Source organism: Vombatus ursinus, unplaced genomic scaffold, assembly GCF_900497805.2.
Source record: "Vombatus ursinus unplaced genomic scaffold, bare-nosed wombat genome assembly UNPS02014973.1, whole genome shotgun sequence".
NCBI lineage: Eukaryota > Metazoa > Chordata > Mammalia > Diprotodontia > Vombatidae > Vombatus > Vombatus ursinus.
This window is the reverse complement of record NW_020954751.1, coordinates 9,690,453-9,710,792: the sequence shown is the minus strand read 5'-3', so window position 1 is coordinate 9,710,792 and position 20,340 is coordinate 9,690,453.

The window sequence follows — 20,340 nt, the reverse complement described above, 5'->3', positions numbered from 1 at the left end:
CCTTTGGGCATAATTCCAGATTGCTCTCCAAAATGATTGGATCAGTTCACAATTCCACAATGAATTAGTGTTCCATTTTTTCCATATCACCTTTAATAATTGTCATTTTCTCCTTCTATCATTTTAGCCAATTTAGTAGGTGTAAAATGATATCTTAAAGTGTTTGAATTTGCATTTTCCTAATCAATAATGATTTAGACCATTTTTTCATATAACTACAAATTGTTTTGATTTTTTCACCAAAAAACTGCCTATTCATATCCTTTGACCATTTATCAATTGTGAAATGACTGTAGAAATTTTCCCCTGGGCAAGTCACTTAACCCCCATTGCCTCACAAATAAAAACAAAAAAGAAACAAACAAAAAAAAACTGACCCAACAACAACAACAAAACAGCAAAACACAAAAAAAACAAACAAAAATGAAATTTCCCCCCAATTTTCTGCTTTCCTTCTGATGTTACATTAGATTACATTTCCTTACATTTTCTTCTGATCTTACATGAAATTAAAAAGGTTTTGTACAAATAAGTACAAAACCTTTTTAATTTAATGTAATCAATATTATCCATTTTACATTTAACTTTGCTCTATCTCTTGTTTATAATATTGGAATCTAAATCTCATCTAGGTTGAAAAGGAAACTACGTATACATCTGAAGAGGTTTAGAAGTCTTCTGAACTTCTAGAGAGGCTAGAAAACTGGGGAATAGGTTGAGGGAGGGACTTTTAGAAGGGTATATGATTAAGATTAGGAGGGTGGGGTGAATAGATAAGGGAAGGACTCTTAGACTGGTAGTTAAAATAAGGAATATGAGGGTAAGGGGAGAAGATAAGGTAGCTGGGATAAGGTGAAAAGAGAGGGTGAGAAGGAAAATAGTAAGTAAAAATAAAATGGAGGGAAAATCACAAATAGTTATTATAATTTTGAATGTGAATTAGAAAAAAATGACAAAATTCAATTGGAGAAACAAAAGAGTCCAGAATACCAAAGTAAATAATGAAAAAAAAAAGTGTAAAAGAAGGAGGTTTATGAGTACTGGGTTTTAAACTATTTTATCAGGCAGTAATTATCAAAAGTATCTGGTACTGGCTAAGAGACAGAAAGGTAGATCAAAGGAATAGAATAGACATACAATTTACAGCAGCTAATGAATATAATAGTTTTGTGTTTGGCAAGTGTAAAGACTTAAGATTTTGGAATTATTTCTCTCATATTAATAATCAATTATTGAATTAGCACCAGGATTTTTTCAGAAACCTGTAGATTTTTCAGTCTCTGAAGGACATTGCTGGTGGATGAGATTGTCCAGATCCCCAGAACTACATGCATTTTGATCCTAGGTAGGAGATCCCACCCAGCTAAAGAATCTTACAAAGAATTTAAGGCAAATTCTGGCCCCTTGTGTTCCACTAAGACAGATCTGAGTAGGGACAGATCCTTTTTTTTGTCTAAATCACCCTAGGTATGGGTAGTCTGGATAAGGGATAAATATCTTTGTCCAAGACTGAGTGATCAGTCATATCCCCTAACTCCTCATTAGAATAAGGCCATCTCTCATAATATTTATTCTTCTCATTAATTGTTAACCAATCATAGTTGATTGCCACCCTCAGGTACACCCATTCTTCCAAGAGCATATAAGCATTGAGTGGGTTCCATGAGGGATCTTTGGCATTCAAGAGTGCCACTGACTTCCTTTATTTATTATCCATTATCAATGATTACTAAAATTATTAATTACATAGAAACTATTTCTCTTGAACTTTTTATATGTCACAGCAGTTAAAAAGAGGAACTGGATGTCCAGAAAAATTTCCTAATAATTAGTGTTGTCCAAAATTGATGAGGCCCTCTTGGGAGGTATATTGTAAAATTCTCTACCAGACTGTAAACTGCTTGAGGGCAGGGATTATCTTTTGACTCTTTTTTGTATTTTCAGTGCTTAGCATAGTACTTGTCACATAATAGGTGTTTAATAAATGTTTATCAATTGAAGTATTGGATATCCCCAAGCTTGAAACTCCTTAAGCAAAGCCTAGAAACTCCTTCTAAGAGGCAGAGCTAAGATTAGAACACAAATCTTTTGGCTTCCAAATCCAGTGCTCTTCCTGAGAAGCAGAAATGACTCTGTCTTTGTTCCACACAGTTGTAATGAGTTAAACTTTCCCATCCCTCTGAAGAGGACCCAAGACACTTCTGATAGAGAATTGCCTATTAGTGTGATTTTGGAGATTCAAGAAAGGTCCCTCCCTTTGTCTGAAAAAAAATGTCTCTTCTCCACAAAAGTTGATGACCAAAATTCCACTTAAAGGGCTATATTTCTCCCTAGGAGGTATAACATTTTTAGCTCTTGTTAGACATTTACACTTTATTGCAAATTAATCTCAAAAGTAGCAAGAACATAATTGGGGAGAAAATACTTTTATTGCTCCCTGCCAGAGTTAGACTATGTTAGGACTATTTTGTTCAGTTCTGGGGACCACATTTTGGGGAAAGACATTGACAGATCATTCAGAGGAGGTTGATCTGGATGGTGAAAAGATAAGATCATGTTATCTGAGGATCAATTCTGAGAAAAGAGGAGTTGGGGGGATGGGAGTAAAATGAGCATCTTCAAATATTTTAAAGGCAATCCTACGGAAAGGGATTAGCTTCCTTCCACTTGGCCCTAGAAGACAGAAGTAGGAGCAGTGAGTTGAAGTGATGAAGGGTCAATTTCATCTCTAAGGAAGAACTATCAATCAGCATTGTCCAACAATAAAATAGATTGTCTCACAGGGGAGTGAGTTTTCCATTATTGGAGGCATTCAACAAAAGGCTTTGGTTACTTGTCAAAGATATAAGCAGGAGTAGTTCCTGTTTTATGCTGGATAAGATGTCCTCTGAGTCTTGCTATCTTTATGATTCAGTGAAAATCATATGTGCTCACCTATTTCCATTTCCTCTTATGGTGATCCTCCTTGCCAACTTAACATTTTGAGATAAGAAACCAAGAAAAATGTATTCTGTTCATTATTCTCCCCTCTACCCTGTACTTAAGTTTTACTTGGACGCAATAACCAGGCTTTTAAGAGAGGCTAAATGGAATACACTTTGTCATGTTCTTAGTTCAAGCTCTGTCTGCTTTGACTTTGTCAGCATACTATAGGATGGTGAGCTTGAGGGCTGGTTTCTAAGGGACACCTTATCATCAGACCCCATTAAATGACTATAGGTTTACAGATAAGATTGTATAATAATTAATAATGATGATGATGGTGATAATTCACATTTGTTTAGGACTTTAAGGTTTATTAAGTGTTTTGCTCACATTACAGTGAGAGTGGCACCAAGATAATAACCCTCATCAATCTTCATCCTTTTTGATCTCTCTTTAGCCTTGAATCACTGTAAGTCACCCTCTTCTACTTAATACTCTCTTCTCTGTAGGTTTTCATGACACTGTACTTTTCTGGTTCTCTTCATGTCTGACCACTCCTTTTCAGTTTCTTTTACTGGATCTTCACCTAAGTCATGCCTGATAACTGTGTATCCCCCCCAGAGTTCTGTCCTGGGCCTTCTTCTCTTCTCCCTCTATACTATTTCACTTTGTGATCTCATCAGCTCTCATGGATCAAATTATCATCTCTGTGTAGATGATTCTCCTAACTATTTATCCATTTTTTCCTTTTTTCCTAAACTCCAGTATCACATCTCCAACTACATATTGGTCATTTTGAACTGGATGTTCCACAGATATCTTAAATTTGACATGCCCCAAACTGAACTCATCATCTTTCCTCTCAAACCCTATTCTGGACTTCTATTACTGTTGAGGATACCATCATTCTCTGAGTCACCCAAGCTTATAATCTGGGTGTCATTCTATTACCACTCAGAAACATTCCTATTTTTAAGTGCTAAAAATGTAATAAAAATATATTTTTATCCCTTCTACCCCTCCACTTTATAAAAAAGAAAAAAAAAACAAATTCCTTATAACATACTATATAACAAATATGCAGTCAATCGAAACAAAATTCCTAATTGACTATATAAAAAAAAGTTTCAGTTTTCACCCTAAATCCATTACCTCTCTGTCAAAAGAGGGTAGTATGTTTCATCATTGGTTCTTTGGAATAATGGATGTTTATTGTATTGATCATAGTTTTTATAGATTTCAAAGTTTGTCTTTTCAGTGTTCTTGTTATTGTAGAAATTATTCTCCTGGTTTTTTTAATTTAATTTTTTTAAATCTTAGAATCTTCATTCTCTCTAATCCCCTTATATCTAATCTATTGCCAAGTCTTGTCCCTTTCATCTTCATGATATTTCTTTTATGTATCCCCTTCTCTTCTCTGACACTGTCATCACTATGGTACAGGTCCTCATCACTTTAGACCTGGACTGTTGCAATAACCCTCTGGTTGGTCTCACTGCCTCTTCCTACTCTATTCTGTCCTCCACTCAACTGCAAAAGTGATCTTCCTAAAGTGCTGACTATTTCTAACTATGTCACTACTACTCCATCTCACTTAAACTCTAGTGGCTCCCTATTGCCCCTAGCATCAAATATAAAATCTGCTATTTGACTTTTAAAGCATTTCCCAATCCAGCCCCTTAATACCTTTTAATTCTTCATATGTCTTACTCTCCTCCATGTACTCTATGATCGAAGGATACTGGTCTCGTTGCTCTTCACACGTTAGCTCCAGACCACATGCCTTTTACTGGATGTTTCCCATACCTGGAAAACTCTCTCTCCTTGCCTCTGCCTCTTTGTTTCTCCAGCTTTCTTCAAGTCTCAGCTAAAATCTCATTTTCAGCAAGAGACCTTTTCTATATCTCTCAATGCTTGTACTTTCCTTATAAGGTTTTCTTTAATTTCCTCTGTGTGTATATGTATGTATGTATGTACATGTATGTATGTATGTATATGCACACACATATCTGCATATATTTTTTATGTAGTTGTTATCATGGTATTTCTCCCATTAGAATGCAAACTCCTTGATGGAAGGGGTTATTTTTACTTTTCTTTCTACACTAAATGCTTAGCACAATTCCTGTATCATTAAAACATAACAAAAACAAAAACAACATCTTTTTTTTTTGCCTTTCTTTGTATCCCTAGTACTTAGCACAGTGCCTGAAACATAATGGATAATTAGCAAAAGTTTATCGATTGACTGACTGTGTTATATCCTAGAGAATAGAGAGCTCCTCAAAGTTTTTGTTCAGGAGATTATGGTCAATCTGGTGCACTAGGAAGATTATTTTGGCAGTTGAACAGAGGCTAGATTGCAGGGAGAGATGGAAGCAAGGAGTCAAATTAGACCATTAAAATATTGAAGGCTTTAGTCAGTGCAGGGGCTATTTAAGTATCACAATGAGACAGGGAATACATAGTACTTGTTCATTCCTCACTCTCTTAACTGACTTCCCTGATCAAACTTTGACCTGAAGTAGTTTCTGTTCCCAGCCCTTCAAGGAGTCTAAACTGGGATAAATTCCTTAGTTTACAGTGTTGTTAATGCTTCTGCATCCATGGTTCTCGAACTCAGTGGAAAGTTATTCAGTTTCCTATCAAACTTTGCCTGAGTCAGGTTAGGAAGAAGAATCTTAGTCTCAGACCCAACTTCTTTGTGTAGTCTTTCTGGCTGTTATCACATCATAGTGTCCTCCATTCTTTTGAATGATTAACAGATGGAAGACATTTATTAGACCTTAAAATATGCTCTAAGAAGGCTGGCTATCTGTGGGACAGAATGCTGTTGTGCAGATTTGTGAGTTAGAAAGTATCCTGGCATTTCAACTCCTTGAGCGTCGGAGAAATTGCATGCCAAATGAGATTCATTTTAATACTGCTAACTACTGTACCACATTGATATGAAAGAGTTCTTCACCATGAAACATCCCAGAATGCTTTGCAAATGCAAATGCAAAGAGAAAAAAACTCACCCTGCTGTTCAGCCTTTGTTAAGAGACCTGCTGTGGAAAAGTCCCAATTCCCTTGGTTGAAATGTAGCAGCTGTTCTATATCCTGAGCAGGAATTTTGGACCAGGAGACTTGGGATTTTTATCACCTCAATGTGATAGGATCCCTCTGGAGGAATCAGAAATTTTGCAGTAGCAGAGTTTCCTTGAATACCACACCCTTTTAATTTTACATAATATAGAATGTAATTAGTGTAATTGCTATTTAGCATAATGAGCTTATTTTAAATTAATTTCCCCTTAAAATTCTTTTCTCATGCTTTATGGTAGCATAGAGATGATCGTATGTTTTCAAAGCCAATGCCAACAGATTTCAAGTCACAAATCTTAGCAAGCTGGAAGAACTTGGAGTATATGGTTCTATCAGTAGACTGTGTGCTTTCATCCAAGGGCTGTCATACTTCCACCTAAGATGTTGATGTGAAATGATCTATAGGATCCCAGCTCTCCCACAAAACTCCATCACAGATCTAAAAGGGTACAACATGGTATAATGATAGCAAGGAACAAAGGGAAACAAAGGTCCTCCATCTAATATAGGATTACATATGAAGACAGCCAGAAGCCTGAGTATTAGGAGAGGACATATACCTGGGAAGCTCTGGTAAATGGTGTCTAAAGCCACAGGATCTCATCTCTAGACTCTTGAAATAGTAGAATGGGACAGAGCTAGTCACTGTTCAGAGAGACAGGGATAGATAGAGAAAACATGCCTTGGGGTACAAGACACTTGAAGTCCATAAGGGAAAGGCAATAACCCAGGAGGTCTATGGCCCTCCAATATGCTTGAATCCAGTTTACCAGGAGACAGAGGCAGCTCAGTACCCAGCTAGAGGTAATTCTAGGACACCTGACACTAAAGAGTCAACTCATTGGAGTTAGTGCAACAAGAAGGAGACAGAAACTGTGCCAAGGCCAGCCCCATATTAGACTTCCAGGAGATTAAGTTAGAGGCAAGATATTTTGGCAGAAGATGAGATCTAGTTCCCATCATGCCTTCCAGAAGTTCAGAGGCAGTGGGATACAGATTATAGCAGGAAAAGGACCAAATAGGGTCTGCTCACCCTATCTAAGAGTGTGGGAAGGGGTGGAGTCTGTCTCTTGAGCAAATTTAACTTCCATCCAGAAAGTGAGACTAGAGATATGAGTAAACAGAAGAAAACTCTGAGTACTAGGAAGAAATTTTATGGTAAAATTCTATGGTACTCTGAATACTAGGAAGAAATTATAAGAGGTAAATACAGAAGAAGAGAGTATTTCCATAACAAGTACAAATAGAGACTTAGCAAAAAGAGGCTGCATAGACTTGAAAAGTGGCTGGAATGAATTGACTAAGATAGAAAAAAAATAATTAGAAGTGAAATTAGAACACTTGTGGGAAAATGGAAGAATAAACAGCTTACAGCAGAAAGTGGAAGATGTCATCCAAGTAGTACATACCTTGAAAAATAGAATAGAGCAAATTGAACTCAATGATTCCATGACAGGAAGAAATATTAGAACAAAGCCAAAGAACTGACAACTTAGGACATGTAAAGTATCTATTATTGAGATAATTTAGGAATCATCCAACAGTCTGAAAACCATAAAATCAAAAATCCAGATTATATATATATTTAAATCATAAAGGAAAGCTGACAAATATATTAAGGTCAAAGGGGAAAATTAAAATAGAAACAAAATCCACTAGCCCTCTCCTGAAAGAAATCCCAGATTGAAAACATCCAGGAATGCTAAATCCAAAATATAGAGTCAAAGAAAATAAATACAGAGAGGAAGAACTCAAGAACCACCTTCCCTCAAATCACCAAATCCAAATACAAGATTATGCTTCATATACTCTGGGGGAGATAAGGGTAATAAGCATCTCATACCTGCATATGTTAAAAGAGAGAAAATTATGGTTGACTATCTAGAAGACCAAAGAAAAAGTCTTAAAATAAGAAAAACTTACCCTGAAACACTAAATATGTAAACATAATTCTATAAGTAGAAAAAATAAAGGATTTTTAATAGAATAAATGACTTTTAATTATTCCTGATGATGATGAGAACTGGATAAAATCTTTAAAATGCAAACATGACAGATAAGAGAAACCTAGAAAGGTAAATACATTTGAGCAGTTTTGAAGGGAAAAAATGCTTATGAAGTACTTTAGAATTCTATTGTCTACAGGGATCACTGAAGAAGCTAGTAAGAACTAATGCAGTGCTTGGGACTAGAATTGGTTTTGTTACATTTTTATTCATCTTAAAAGAAGAAAGAAAAGAGGTTGTAAGATTACAGACTTAGATCTAGAGAAGTGGGAGAGGGGAGAAAGTGTACTATTTCTCATAATTGAGGTGTGCCAAAAGAAGAATATTCAAACATGCAGAAGAATATGCCTCTTTTTGTAACCCCAGCACTTAGTCCAGTGCCTGGCACATAATAAGTGCTTAATAAATGCTTATTGACTGAGTAGGTGTCTCATAAGCCTCAAACTTATTGAAAACGAGGCAAAGGAGAGTTGAACACACACAACACACAAAGAGTTGGGTGTAGAAATCTAATGAATTCAAAATCAATATAGAGAAAGACTGGGGCTGAGGTGGAGTTAAAGGGAGAATGGTAGAGTTGAGGATAGAATGGTTATAAACAAAACACTTCAACTTTGGAAGATGATCATAAAAGAGGAAGATAAAAGGAAAGAATGAAAATGTAAAAACCAGTAATCATAAACTGGATGATTTGAAGCTGAACATAGGAGTGACTTCAGATCACTTAAAATATAGATTACTCATTTTGATCACATTATTTTTCCTTCCCAAACCTCTTACATGTAAATACAGACAAAAAAGAAAATTATAGAGGACATGATGAGAGGAAAAAAACAGCAATCATAACTGTGAATGTAAATCAGATGAATTCACCCATAAAACAAAGGAAGGTACCAGAATGAATTAGAAAGCAGAATCTACCAAGATATTGTTTACAAGATCCACACTTGAAACATAAAGACTCATAGAAGTCAAAATGAGGGGTTGGCACAGAACTTATCTCCTGGGCATTTTTCTAAAATCAGGGATGGTAATCTTGATCTCAAAGTAGCAGTAAAAATAGACATAGTTAAAAGGAATAAGAATGGGAACTTCATTATGCTTAAAGGAACCATGGATGACAAAATAATATAAATATGTAATAATTGGCTTACCATCTAAGTAATTGAACAGAAAGCTAATAGTATATAAATAATAGGCAGCAAAACTATAATATATGGAATCCTTAGTTATAATGGAATCCTAATGCCTTTATACCTAGACAAAAACTAACAAAAAGTTAAAAAAAGTTAAGTGCCTGAATGTAATTTTAGAAAAAAATTAGATATGATAGATATCTGGTGATTATTGAATGATAAAAATTGACCATGCACTTGAAGATAAAAACCTCAAAAATGCAGAAAATAAGTAACACTTTACTGACCACAATGCAATAATATTATATTTAATAAAGATCCATTGAAGAAAGGATTAAAAATCAACTGGAGATTAAATAACTTAGGCCTTAATTATGGAATAGGTCAAATCACAGAAATAATAGATAAGATGGTGTTTAAGTTGGATGTGAGGAGATGTGGATGAGGAAAGGAGGAGGGAGAGGATGGAACAGGTAGTATTCAAATCACTCTTTAAAGTATGGATCTGATCTCAACAGGTGAAAAAAGAGAGAAAGGACAGTACAGAATTAAAAAAAAATGTTATGACCAAAAGAACAAATTAGTCTGAAAGTAGTGTTAAGGGTAGTCTGAGAGAGGGAGGTAGTGGAAGTTGGAAGACTCGTAATGATCCAGGCAGGTTTAATCAGGGATATGCTGCTAAATGTTTTCCCAGATCTCTGGGGGGAAATGTGCACAGGAAATACTTCTAAGTTTAATTTGCATTATTAACATTTTCTCTATTACTTTCTTAAGTCTAGAGAAACAACAAAACAATAAATTAAGCCCTGATTTGTAGCATTGTCTGATTTCTCAGATACAAGTGTTCCCACTGAAAATTTAATAATTGGCTCTTCTAAGCAGGTAAAACTGGGTCCAGCACAGTCCAGGATTTAATTTAGTCTGGGTCATTTGCTAGGTAGGTATCAATGATAATAGAGAGGTGAGGACAGATTTGAGAGCTGTTGTAGAGGGAATCAATAGAACTTGGCAAGCATACACAGACACACATATAATTAAGGATAGGGAAGGGTCAACAATAATACCAAAGTTTTGGATATAGAAGACTAGGTCAATGATGGAACTATTGACAAAAATAGTGAACTTAGGAAAGAGAAGCAACAGACTTAAGGAGAAAGGCAGTTAGCTATTTTTGACTCGTTGAGTTTGAATGGCTGGTGGAAAAACTCTGTAGGTATTTGGAAATGTAGCTTGGATGAGAGGTCAAGTTCAGAAAAATAGAGTGGGGACTCATCAGAAAACATGGTACTATCGATTGGGGGCATTCTAAATAAAATTGAAAAAAAGACTAATGGAAAACAGAATTTCAGAACTAAGAGGGAACTGGAGATCACATAATGAAACCTCCACATTTTATAAAATAAAAAAATAGATGGAGTGAAAAGTGAAATGAACTTCTCAAAGTCGCAGAATCAAGGAATCTCAGACTTGGAAGGGAACTCTTGGATCTTCTTGTCTCATTCTTATCTTAGCAAGATAAGATAATTTACAATCCCTGAAAAGTAGTCATCCAATCTTTGCTTGAAGACCCCCAATAGGGGAGAATAACCTTCCTCATAGGGCAGCTAGGTGGTACAGTGGATAGAGCACTGGGCCTGGAGTCAGGAAGACTCATCTTGAATTCAAATCTGGCCTCAGACACCTACTCACTGTGTGATCCTAGGCAAGTCATTTAAGCCTACTTGCCTCAGTTTCTCATCTGTAAAATGAGTTGGAGCAGGAAATGGCAAACCACTCCAGTATCTCTGCCAAGAAAACCCCAAATGGGCTCACAAAGAGTTAGACTGAACAACAAAGCACCTCATTAATTAATGGAAGGCTTTCTCTTTAGTTTTCCAGGACATCAAGTCAATAACTGCCTTTCTACAACTTTGACCCACTACCCTTGGATTTGGTGATTCCATCATCTCTGACTTCATTTCAGCAGAGGATCCTACTTACTCAGGAGAATCAAGATTTGGATCACATCCTCTTTCTCCAGGAGGGATCTTTCTGATAGAACCATAGAATGTTGGAGTTAGGAGAGACCTCAGTGATCATCTAGCCCAGAGCTTCTTAAACTTTTCCCACTCAAGACCCCTTTTCCATTTAGGCAGTATTCTTTAGCATTGCATGACCTGAGGGCATGCGCAGTGCAAAGTGCAAAGGGTGCCTGCTTTGTGTTCAAAGCCAAGGCTGCAATGAAGTTGTCCGATGCAACACAGGCAAGCGTTGTCAGAAACACCTAAGATTCATTACGCTTTTGGTTTTGAGTTAATTTTTGGCCATTTCACATTCAGAAACCTTTTACTGTTGCCAATTTTTTGTGACCCCATATGGGTTTGTGACCCACAGTTTAAGAAGTGCTGATTTAGCCCAATCACCTCATTTTACAAATGAAGAAACTAAGTCCCAGAGGGATCAAAAATAACTTTCCTGTAACAAATATCTATTGCTTGTTTGTCTAAGGTGACAGAGTCGATCACATAGAGATCTTTTCTCTATGATCTGTTGCCTTGGGTATTTCAAATTGACCCCTTAATCACCAGCACACATTGAGTCCACAACCTTCATAAGACATGGGCATCCACTCTGTGTCTTAAGAATTCAATAGAAATTCAACCTTAACTTTGCAAGGAATTGTACTACCAATGTGTAGTCAGCTTCTATTCGAGCCAGCAATTACGTGGATGACTCCACTGAAACAGTGAGTATATTAAGAGTTATTGATACCATCTGTTCTCTGCTCCCCTCTCCAATTCTAGCTACATAATAGAGTCTGTATTTTAACATGCAGCCATATGAGGGGACTTGATCGAGATAAATAACTTTCCAAGCTGAGGACATTTTCAGAATTAATGAAGTAGAAAATGTCTGTAAGAAACAAGGTCACGATCTTGATGGTCTTGTTCAGAAAGGGCGATAACAGCAGACAACCTTGACAAAAGGAGACTTTTCCAATTGGAAGGCATTTTAATGCTAAATAAATGAATAAATAAATAAATGAGATGAAGGATAAGGGTTACCTTGGTGATGAACAATGATGATACCGGAGCTGAAGCATATGGCATAGGAGGAAGTGCAAAGTTATGTCAGCTTGCTGTGATTCATAATTAACAGCAAGAGATCTGAGACTGCAGATTGAAGGCATTAAGTATGTTATGTAATCCTGCCCTAGTGAAGCATGACACCACTGAAGCTTTTAATATGCGCTGTCTCACACTCTTGCCTAGTCAAAGATTATTGAAAGGGATTGGAGGCAAATTTGAACATTCTTAAGGAAATGTTTATATTCAATATTCCTATTGTCTTGATCTGGATTAGAAAAGGGGGTGGGGTGGTGGTATTTTTGCATTGGGATGAGCTTAATTTCTTCATCAGTAAAATAAGGGTAATTGGATTGAATACTGTCTGTTGGTCTCTTCTGATTCTAAATTGCTATGTTTCATATATTAACCTTTGTTCTCATGCCACTTCTAGCTTTAATATTATGGGCTCAATTCTAATCTAGTTCCAATATTATGTGTCCCTTCCAACTCAAATTTCTCTATATTCTAGGGTATTTCACAAGGTTAATAGATAAAAACCTTTCAGCTCTAAAATTTTGTGATCCTCATATCTGAAGACATATCAACACAATGAGTGTTAGAAGTGATGGAAAGGGGCAATGATGACTAGTAGGTAGTGTTTATAAAGTGATTTAAGGTTTGTTAGTTAGCCAGTAATCAATAAACATTTGTTAAGTGTCTGTTATGTGCCAGGCACTGTGCTAAGCACTGAGGAAACAAAGAAAGGTAAAATACAGTCCAGGGCTTTATAAATATCATCTAATTTTATCCTTACACTAACCTGAAAGGTGGGCGCTACTATTGTTATTATTTTACAGATAAAAACAAAACAAAACTGAACAGACAGAGCTTAAGTGACTTTGCCCAGGGTCATATAACTAGAAAATACTTCAGGCTGAATTTGAACTCAGGTCTTACGGATTTCAGTTCCAGTGGTCTATGCTCTGCACCACCTAGCTGCTGATTAAGCAATACTTTGGATATGAACTTGAGTGTTTTCCAGGATTTTTCACCCTGGATTTACCAAGATTCACGATTCATTCCGAGACAGTTAGTGTGTAATATTAATAGATATTTCTTTTTTATAGGATTTACCTACCTGTCTTTCAATCAGAAGTCTGGCCAATTGCCCTTGGGCTGAATTCACAGCTGGTATCAAGATCTGGTCTTCTGAACTTTTGTGTGTGTGTGTCCTAGACCCCTTTGTCAGTCTGGTGAATTCTATGGACTCCTTCTAAGAATAATGTTTTTAAATATATAAAATAGCTGCTTCCCTACACCAATCAGAATCCTCTCTTGTCCCTTCATTCTTTCTTCTCTGTTTCTGGTGTTTGTCTCTATGGAAACTTCCTAAACATTCTCTCTCTCCCAATGCCCAGATTTTTGACCTTGTCACTCTGAGCCTGGTCACTAGAACATACTGTGATCTTCAGTGTCTTCTGAAAAATGGGGTGATTAAACACTTGTTACTATTTGGGTATTCAGTCCTGTTCAACTCATTGTTACAGGCCATGGGATTTTCTTGGCAAAGATACTGGAGTAGGTTGCCATTTCCTTCTCCAGTGTGTTCCCTCTATACAGATGAGAAACTGAGGCAAAGAGAGATTAAGTGACTTGTCCAGGGTCACACAGCTAGTAAGTGTCTGAGCCTGCATTTGGACTCAGATTTTCCTGAATCTAGGCCCAGTGCTTTGTCCGCTGTGGCACCTAATTACCCCTAAGACGTACTGGCAAGCCCCTATTCTGGTGGCTATTTTGAAGAAAACACTTAAAGAAAGACAAGCACCTTAGGCATGTAAGCTGTCCAATATACAAATAAGGTAATCACTGTAGGAAAGCCTGGGGACCATTCAGAAGATACATAAAAGCCCAGGACAAGTCCTGCAACTTACAGAAACTATTACCAAAGAAGAAAAGGATAAAAGTACTACCTGGTCAGTCCCTGTTCATCCCCCAAATAAATGTATAAAATAAAATACATAGGATTATAAAGGGAATATATTATATGGAAATAATTATCAGAGTATTAGAAAAAAAAAGTTAATGGACCTTAGTGTAAGGACTCCTGGCTAAGAGCTTTTTCTGGTCATTGACCACTTGTTTTACTCTTCTGAAAGGAGAGAAGAAGTGGGAGAGAGAGAGAGAGACAGAGACAGAGACAGAGAGACAGAGAGACCGAGAGAGACAGAGAGACACAGAGAGAGAGAGAGAATGTCTTTGAGGATCAATAAGATCTGATAGAAGCGCAGAATCATAGTGTCAGAGTAAGGAAAAGACCCCAGAGATCATCTAATCCAACCCAGAACCTCAAAAAACAATTCTATACACACATTTTCTAAGTGGTTATCCAGGCTTCACTTGATAATCTCAAATGAATTAGAATACACCACCCCTTCCATTTCTGGACAACTCTAATTATTAGGAAGTTTTTCCTTAGACCAAGCTTTAATTTATTTCCCAGTAACTCTCCCGTTGCTGATAATTCTGCCCATGAGGTGTAAATCTAATCTCTCCTCTTTAGGACAGCTGTTCAAATGCCTGAGGGCAGCAATCTTGTCTCCTTTACATCTTCTCTCCACTTGGCTAAACATCTCCATTTCCTTCAACCACACCCAACACCACATGAACTCAAGGCCCTTCACTATCTTGGTGGCTCCCCTTGTTCCACTTCCCAGATAATCACTAAGCTCTTAAAATATGAAGATGAGAGGTGGAGCCAAAATGGCAGAGAAAAGGCAAGAATTCACCCTAGCTCTCCCCCAAACCCCTCCAAACCCCTTTAAATAATGCCCCAAAGCAAATTCTAGAGCAGCTGAGCCTACAAAAGGGGGGACTGAAACAATTTCCCAGCTCAAGACAATTTAGAAGGTTGGCAGGAAGGATCTGTTGTGCCAAGGTGAGAGTGGAGCACAGTCCAGTGCAGACCAGGCCCTAGTAAACCAGGAGCAGGTCTTTAAAATCAGAATTGGGTAATGTTGGAGAAGATGTGGGAAAATTAGAACACTAGTGCACTGTTGGTGAGGTGGTGTAATGTTTCAACCATTCTGGAAAGCAATTTGGGACTATGCACAAAGGGCTACAAAACTATGCATACCCTTTGACTAAGCAATGCCACTACTAGGTCTGTGTCCCAAAGTGATAAAAAACAAAAAAGGAAAAGGGCCTATATGTGCAAAAAACATTTATGGCAGCTCTTCTAGTGGTGGCAAAGAACTGGCAATTGAGAGAATGTCCATCGATTGGAGAAGGGCTGAATAAGTTGTTGTATATGATTGTGATGGAATACTATTGTGCTATAAGAAATGATGAGCAGGATGTTCTCAGAAAAACCAGGAAAGACTTACATGAACTGATGCAAAGTGAAATGAGCAGAACTAGGAGAACAATGTACACAGTAACAGCAATGTTATATGATGTTCTACTCTGAACAACTTAGCTATTCTCAGCAATATAAGTATCTAAGAAAATTCTGAAGGATTTATGATGAAAGGTACTATCTGTCATGAAAGAAAGAACTGGTAGGGCCTGAATGCAGATCAAAGATACTTTTTTCTTTACTTTATTTTTCTTTATTTTTGTCTGTTTTCTTGCATAGCATGACTTGCATGGAAATGTGTTTTGTATCACTGCACATGTATAACCTATGTCAATTTGCTTGCCTTCTCAATGGGAGGAGGGAAAGAATATGCAGCACAAAATTTGAAAAAAAAACATAAAATTGTTTTTACATGTAATTGGGGAACATAACATATGAAATTAAATAAATAAATAAAAATATACAGATTGGGATTGAACATGGTTCTCCCAATGTAGTCTAACCAAAGTACTACAAAGTAAGAGTATTACTTTCCCAGTTCAGAGTGTTATATCCCTCTTGATGTAACCTACAATTGAATTGGGGTTTGAGTTTTATTTTATTTTTTATTTTTGGCTGCCAGACAAAAATCCTGAGTCACATTGATCTTGTGGTTCAGAATATTTTTCAGATGACCTGAGGTTTAGCCAAGCCTGTCCCATCTTGAGCTCACGAAGGTGACTCTTTTTTTTCTTCCTGAAAATAAGACTTTATATTTATCCTTTAAAAATTTAACCTTTTAAGATTCATTTCAATATTCTAATCTAATAAGAATAACTAGCATTTATGTAGTGCTTTAAAATTTGAAAATCTCTTTACAAACATTATCTCCTTTGAATCTTTACAGCAACCATGGGAGGTAGGGTTATTATGATCCTCATTTTTTGGATGAGGAAACTGAAGCAGGCAAATCTCAAGGGACTTGACTAATGTTACGGAGCTAGGAAGTATTTAAGGTCAAATTTGAACTCAAGTCTTTCTGACTCTAAGTCTAGTACTCTATGCATTGTGTCACCTAGCTGCCTTAAAGTAGTAACAGACTTCTTACTCTGTCATCTAGTATCTGCCAGTTTTGTGTCCTATGCATATTATGTGTGTGTGTATACACACACGTACACATACATATGTGTATATATACATATATGTATATATACACACATGCTTAGACATACTTTTATCTAAGTCTCGGATAAAAATATTAAATACCAAAGAGCCAAAAACAGATCCCTGGGACACTATGCTTGGAACTGCCTTCCAAGTTCATAGGAATATAGATTTAGAGCTAAAATGAAAGTAGAAGCCATTAAATCACAGGATGGTATATTTAAAGTGGGAAGGGACTCTAGATGCCATTGAGCCAAACACTCTAATTTTAAAAATAAGGAAACAAATATAGAGAGGTTATGTGATTTATACAGATAGGGTTATACAACCCGCCAGCATCTGAACAGGGGGTGATGGGTGGCGAGGAATTTAAACCTTTGTTTTCCTGACTCAAAATCTGGTACTCTATTCACTGTGCCATACAGTCACTCATATAGCACATAAGGAATCTGATGCCTAGAAAGATACAAGTGATTTGCTGAAAGTTACATATATATAAGCAACAGAGCCAAGATTTGGGCCTAAGTCCCACGATGATAAACCATTCCACTACATTGAGCCATTAATTATTACTTTTTGGATCCATCATTCAGTGATTTCTAAATGCCTGTGATTGCTATTGCCTAGACCACATACTTCATCTTGTTCACAAAGTAACTTAAAAGACAGATACGTATATTTTTCCTTATAATTTTGAAACTACCATTTGACATTAAAAAATCTTTTAACTATAATTTACCCTGAAGGGAGCCTCATATGTGAACATGATAGAGAAGGCCAGTTTAGTTTACTAAAATGTTAAATGTACTCATACTAGAGTTAGAGAAGATGGTTTCTAGTGCAGAATATTCACTTTTCTCCATTTTATGGCTCTTTTAGTATTGCTAATATTGGCAAAGTTCCCAAGCACTGGAAAATTGGTTCTCAGTAAGCCTACAACCTTTCTGTTTGGACTGGAAAACAAAATAAAAATGACTACCCTGGAGTTGATATCAAACATAAGTAAATTGATATAATAAAAAAGGATCTGGTTGCTCTGGATGTGTTCAAGTTATCCATCTCAAATCAACAGCATTCTCAGATACTTCAATAATTCTCAATTGAGGTTCCTGAGCTACTTTCAGTGATATTTCAAAGGTCATGTAGAACAGGCCCTGATTAGTCACACCAAAGTAGACACATACTTCCCTTTTTTGTGGCCACATATGAAGTGTAACAAGGAAGTCATAGGATTTTCTCTTAGGTCCATTTGTTGTATCTAATGAAGATAGAATACTAATGGGAAGCTCAGTAAGGAAAGTGAGAGAGAAATTAAGGGGGAAGAGGTTGGATTCTCTCTTCTCACCATTCCAAGGCAGGTACTCAGCTAGTTTCTTTTTGAATCAGGAACCTATTAAAAGATCTTTAGTCTTGTCCCTGAAATATATATTTATATCCAGAGTGCTTAGCACAGGCCTGGCATATAGTAGGTGCTCAATAAATATTGAATGATTGATTGATATGAACTAATTGGACTGCAAGGGCTTTGGGAGCTCTAGGATTTTCCTCTTGGCCTCTAAAGAACCCTGTTTCTTGAAGTTGACTCAGGTACCCCAAGAATAAAGAAGTCAATGATATTTAGCTAATAGATCTAAAAACATTCAATCTCAAGGAGTCCTCAAGAGACCTTCAAGGCTAGCAAATAAGATAAATAGATAATACAGATGGATAAAACATTTGTTAAGCACTTATGTTCCAGGCACTATGCTAAGCACTGGGGATATAAGAACAAACTAAAAGAAAACAGTCTATGCTCTTGAGGAGCTAACATTTGAACGGGAAAGAGGGGTACTGGAAGCATGGCTTACTGGAAAGGTTCAGTCACCTTATCCAATTCCATCCTTCATAGGGACATTCTATTGGCCACAATTCTCCTCCTAAATATAGTGCTGGATTTTTGCTTTGGCCTTGGCCTTTGCCTTCTCCTTGGCCCTTGCTTCGTTAACTTTTATGGGTTTCCCCACTTGCCCCTGTATTCCATGATCAGTTTTCTGTCTCTTCCTTCTTTCACTCCCTTGTTTCAATCCACTTAGATAACGTGCTAGGGTTGTTCTTATTATGTCTTGCATCCTGATCTGTCCATCTCCCTGAGTTGATCCTTTGGCTTTTGTGAGTAAGACCCCATCCAATCCCCTTCAAAGTCAATGGAATGTGGTAACAGCTGAACTCCGGGGTAATGAAAATCAGGCAAGAGTTATAGCCTGAAGACTGAGATTCAAACCGAGGCTCAATTACCTATTATCTACAACAAGTTATTTCACCTCCTGGACACATGCAACTTCCTCTTCTGTAAAGGGATGAGGTGGACTGGATATGAGCATGACTATTTTTTACCATTCTTTGTATCCCAAGAACTAAGCACTGCACGGGGTAAACAGCAGTTCTTAAAATGTGATCCAGGGACTGGTCTATGGGATCTTTTCAGGGAGTCTGTGAGGTCAAAACTATTTTCAAAATAATACTGACACTTTAATTTCTAATATGGTAAATATTATTAGATATATCTGAAATAAGCAAAAACCATTGGAGGGGAGGATTCCTCACTAATTTTAAACAATATGAAAGAGTCCCAAGACAAAATACAGAATCATTGCAATAAGTGCTTAATAATTGCTTATTGATTGATTCTGATGTAACTTCCAACAAAATAGTCTGTGAGATATTTCTAGACATGCTGAGAAAAACTTAGGTGTCAGAAGCTTCCTGCTTCAAATACCAAAGGGAGTGATTAAAGAATGATTTTTCAGCCCTGTTGTCAGTGGGGGAAATGGGAAAACCTGAAGAGGAGACCAATGAAAGAAAGTGGTCCCCTGTGTTCACTTTGCCTTCTTGTTCCAATCTACTGAAGATAACAGTTGAGGTGGAAGGACACCAGGTAAACTGTGAAGGCTTCCTGATGGTGCAAGACCTAGCAAGGGACGGAACATACTAATCTTCACCTCAGCCTTCGGTGGCATCATGTCATTACCTTGGGAGAGGACAGGGTCCCCGACCACACAGATTTACTCGCTCTTAGGAAGTAAGGAGGAAATTGCCTACACCTGCTTTTGGTGGAGAAAGCTGTAATTATTAGCATCTGGAGCTATCAACGAACTATTCTCTGAAGCTGAAAGGAGGCTATGGACCATGATAATACTAATAACAGCAGTAACCACATTAACATTCACACATTATATAGGGCTTTACAGGTTTCAAAGCACTTTCTTCACCACTTAGCAAGCTGGATAGTGCAAGCGTAATCATCTTCATTTAACAAATAAGGAAGTAGGCTTAGAGACAGACACCACCATGTGCCAGGCACATAGTGCTAAGGCTAAGCTCCTTTATAAAAATCATCTCATTTGATCCTCATAACAATCCTGGGGCAGGGCAGGGCCGGGGAGGGAGGGAATGGAGAAGAGGTGCTATTATTATCCTCATTTTATAGTTAAGGAAACTGAGACAAAGAGGGGTTAAGTGACTTGCCCAGGGTCACACAGCTAATAAGTGTCTGAGGTCATATTTGAATTCAAATCCTCCTGACTCCAGAGCCAGTGCTCTGTCCTTTACACTATCTAGCTGTCCTAGGGTAAGTGACTTACAATTTTGATTAGAAAAAATTA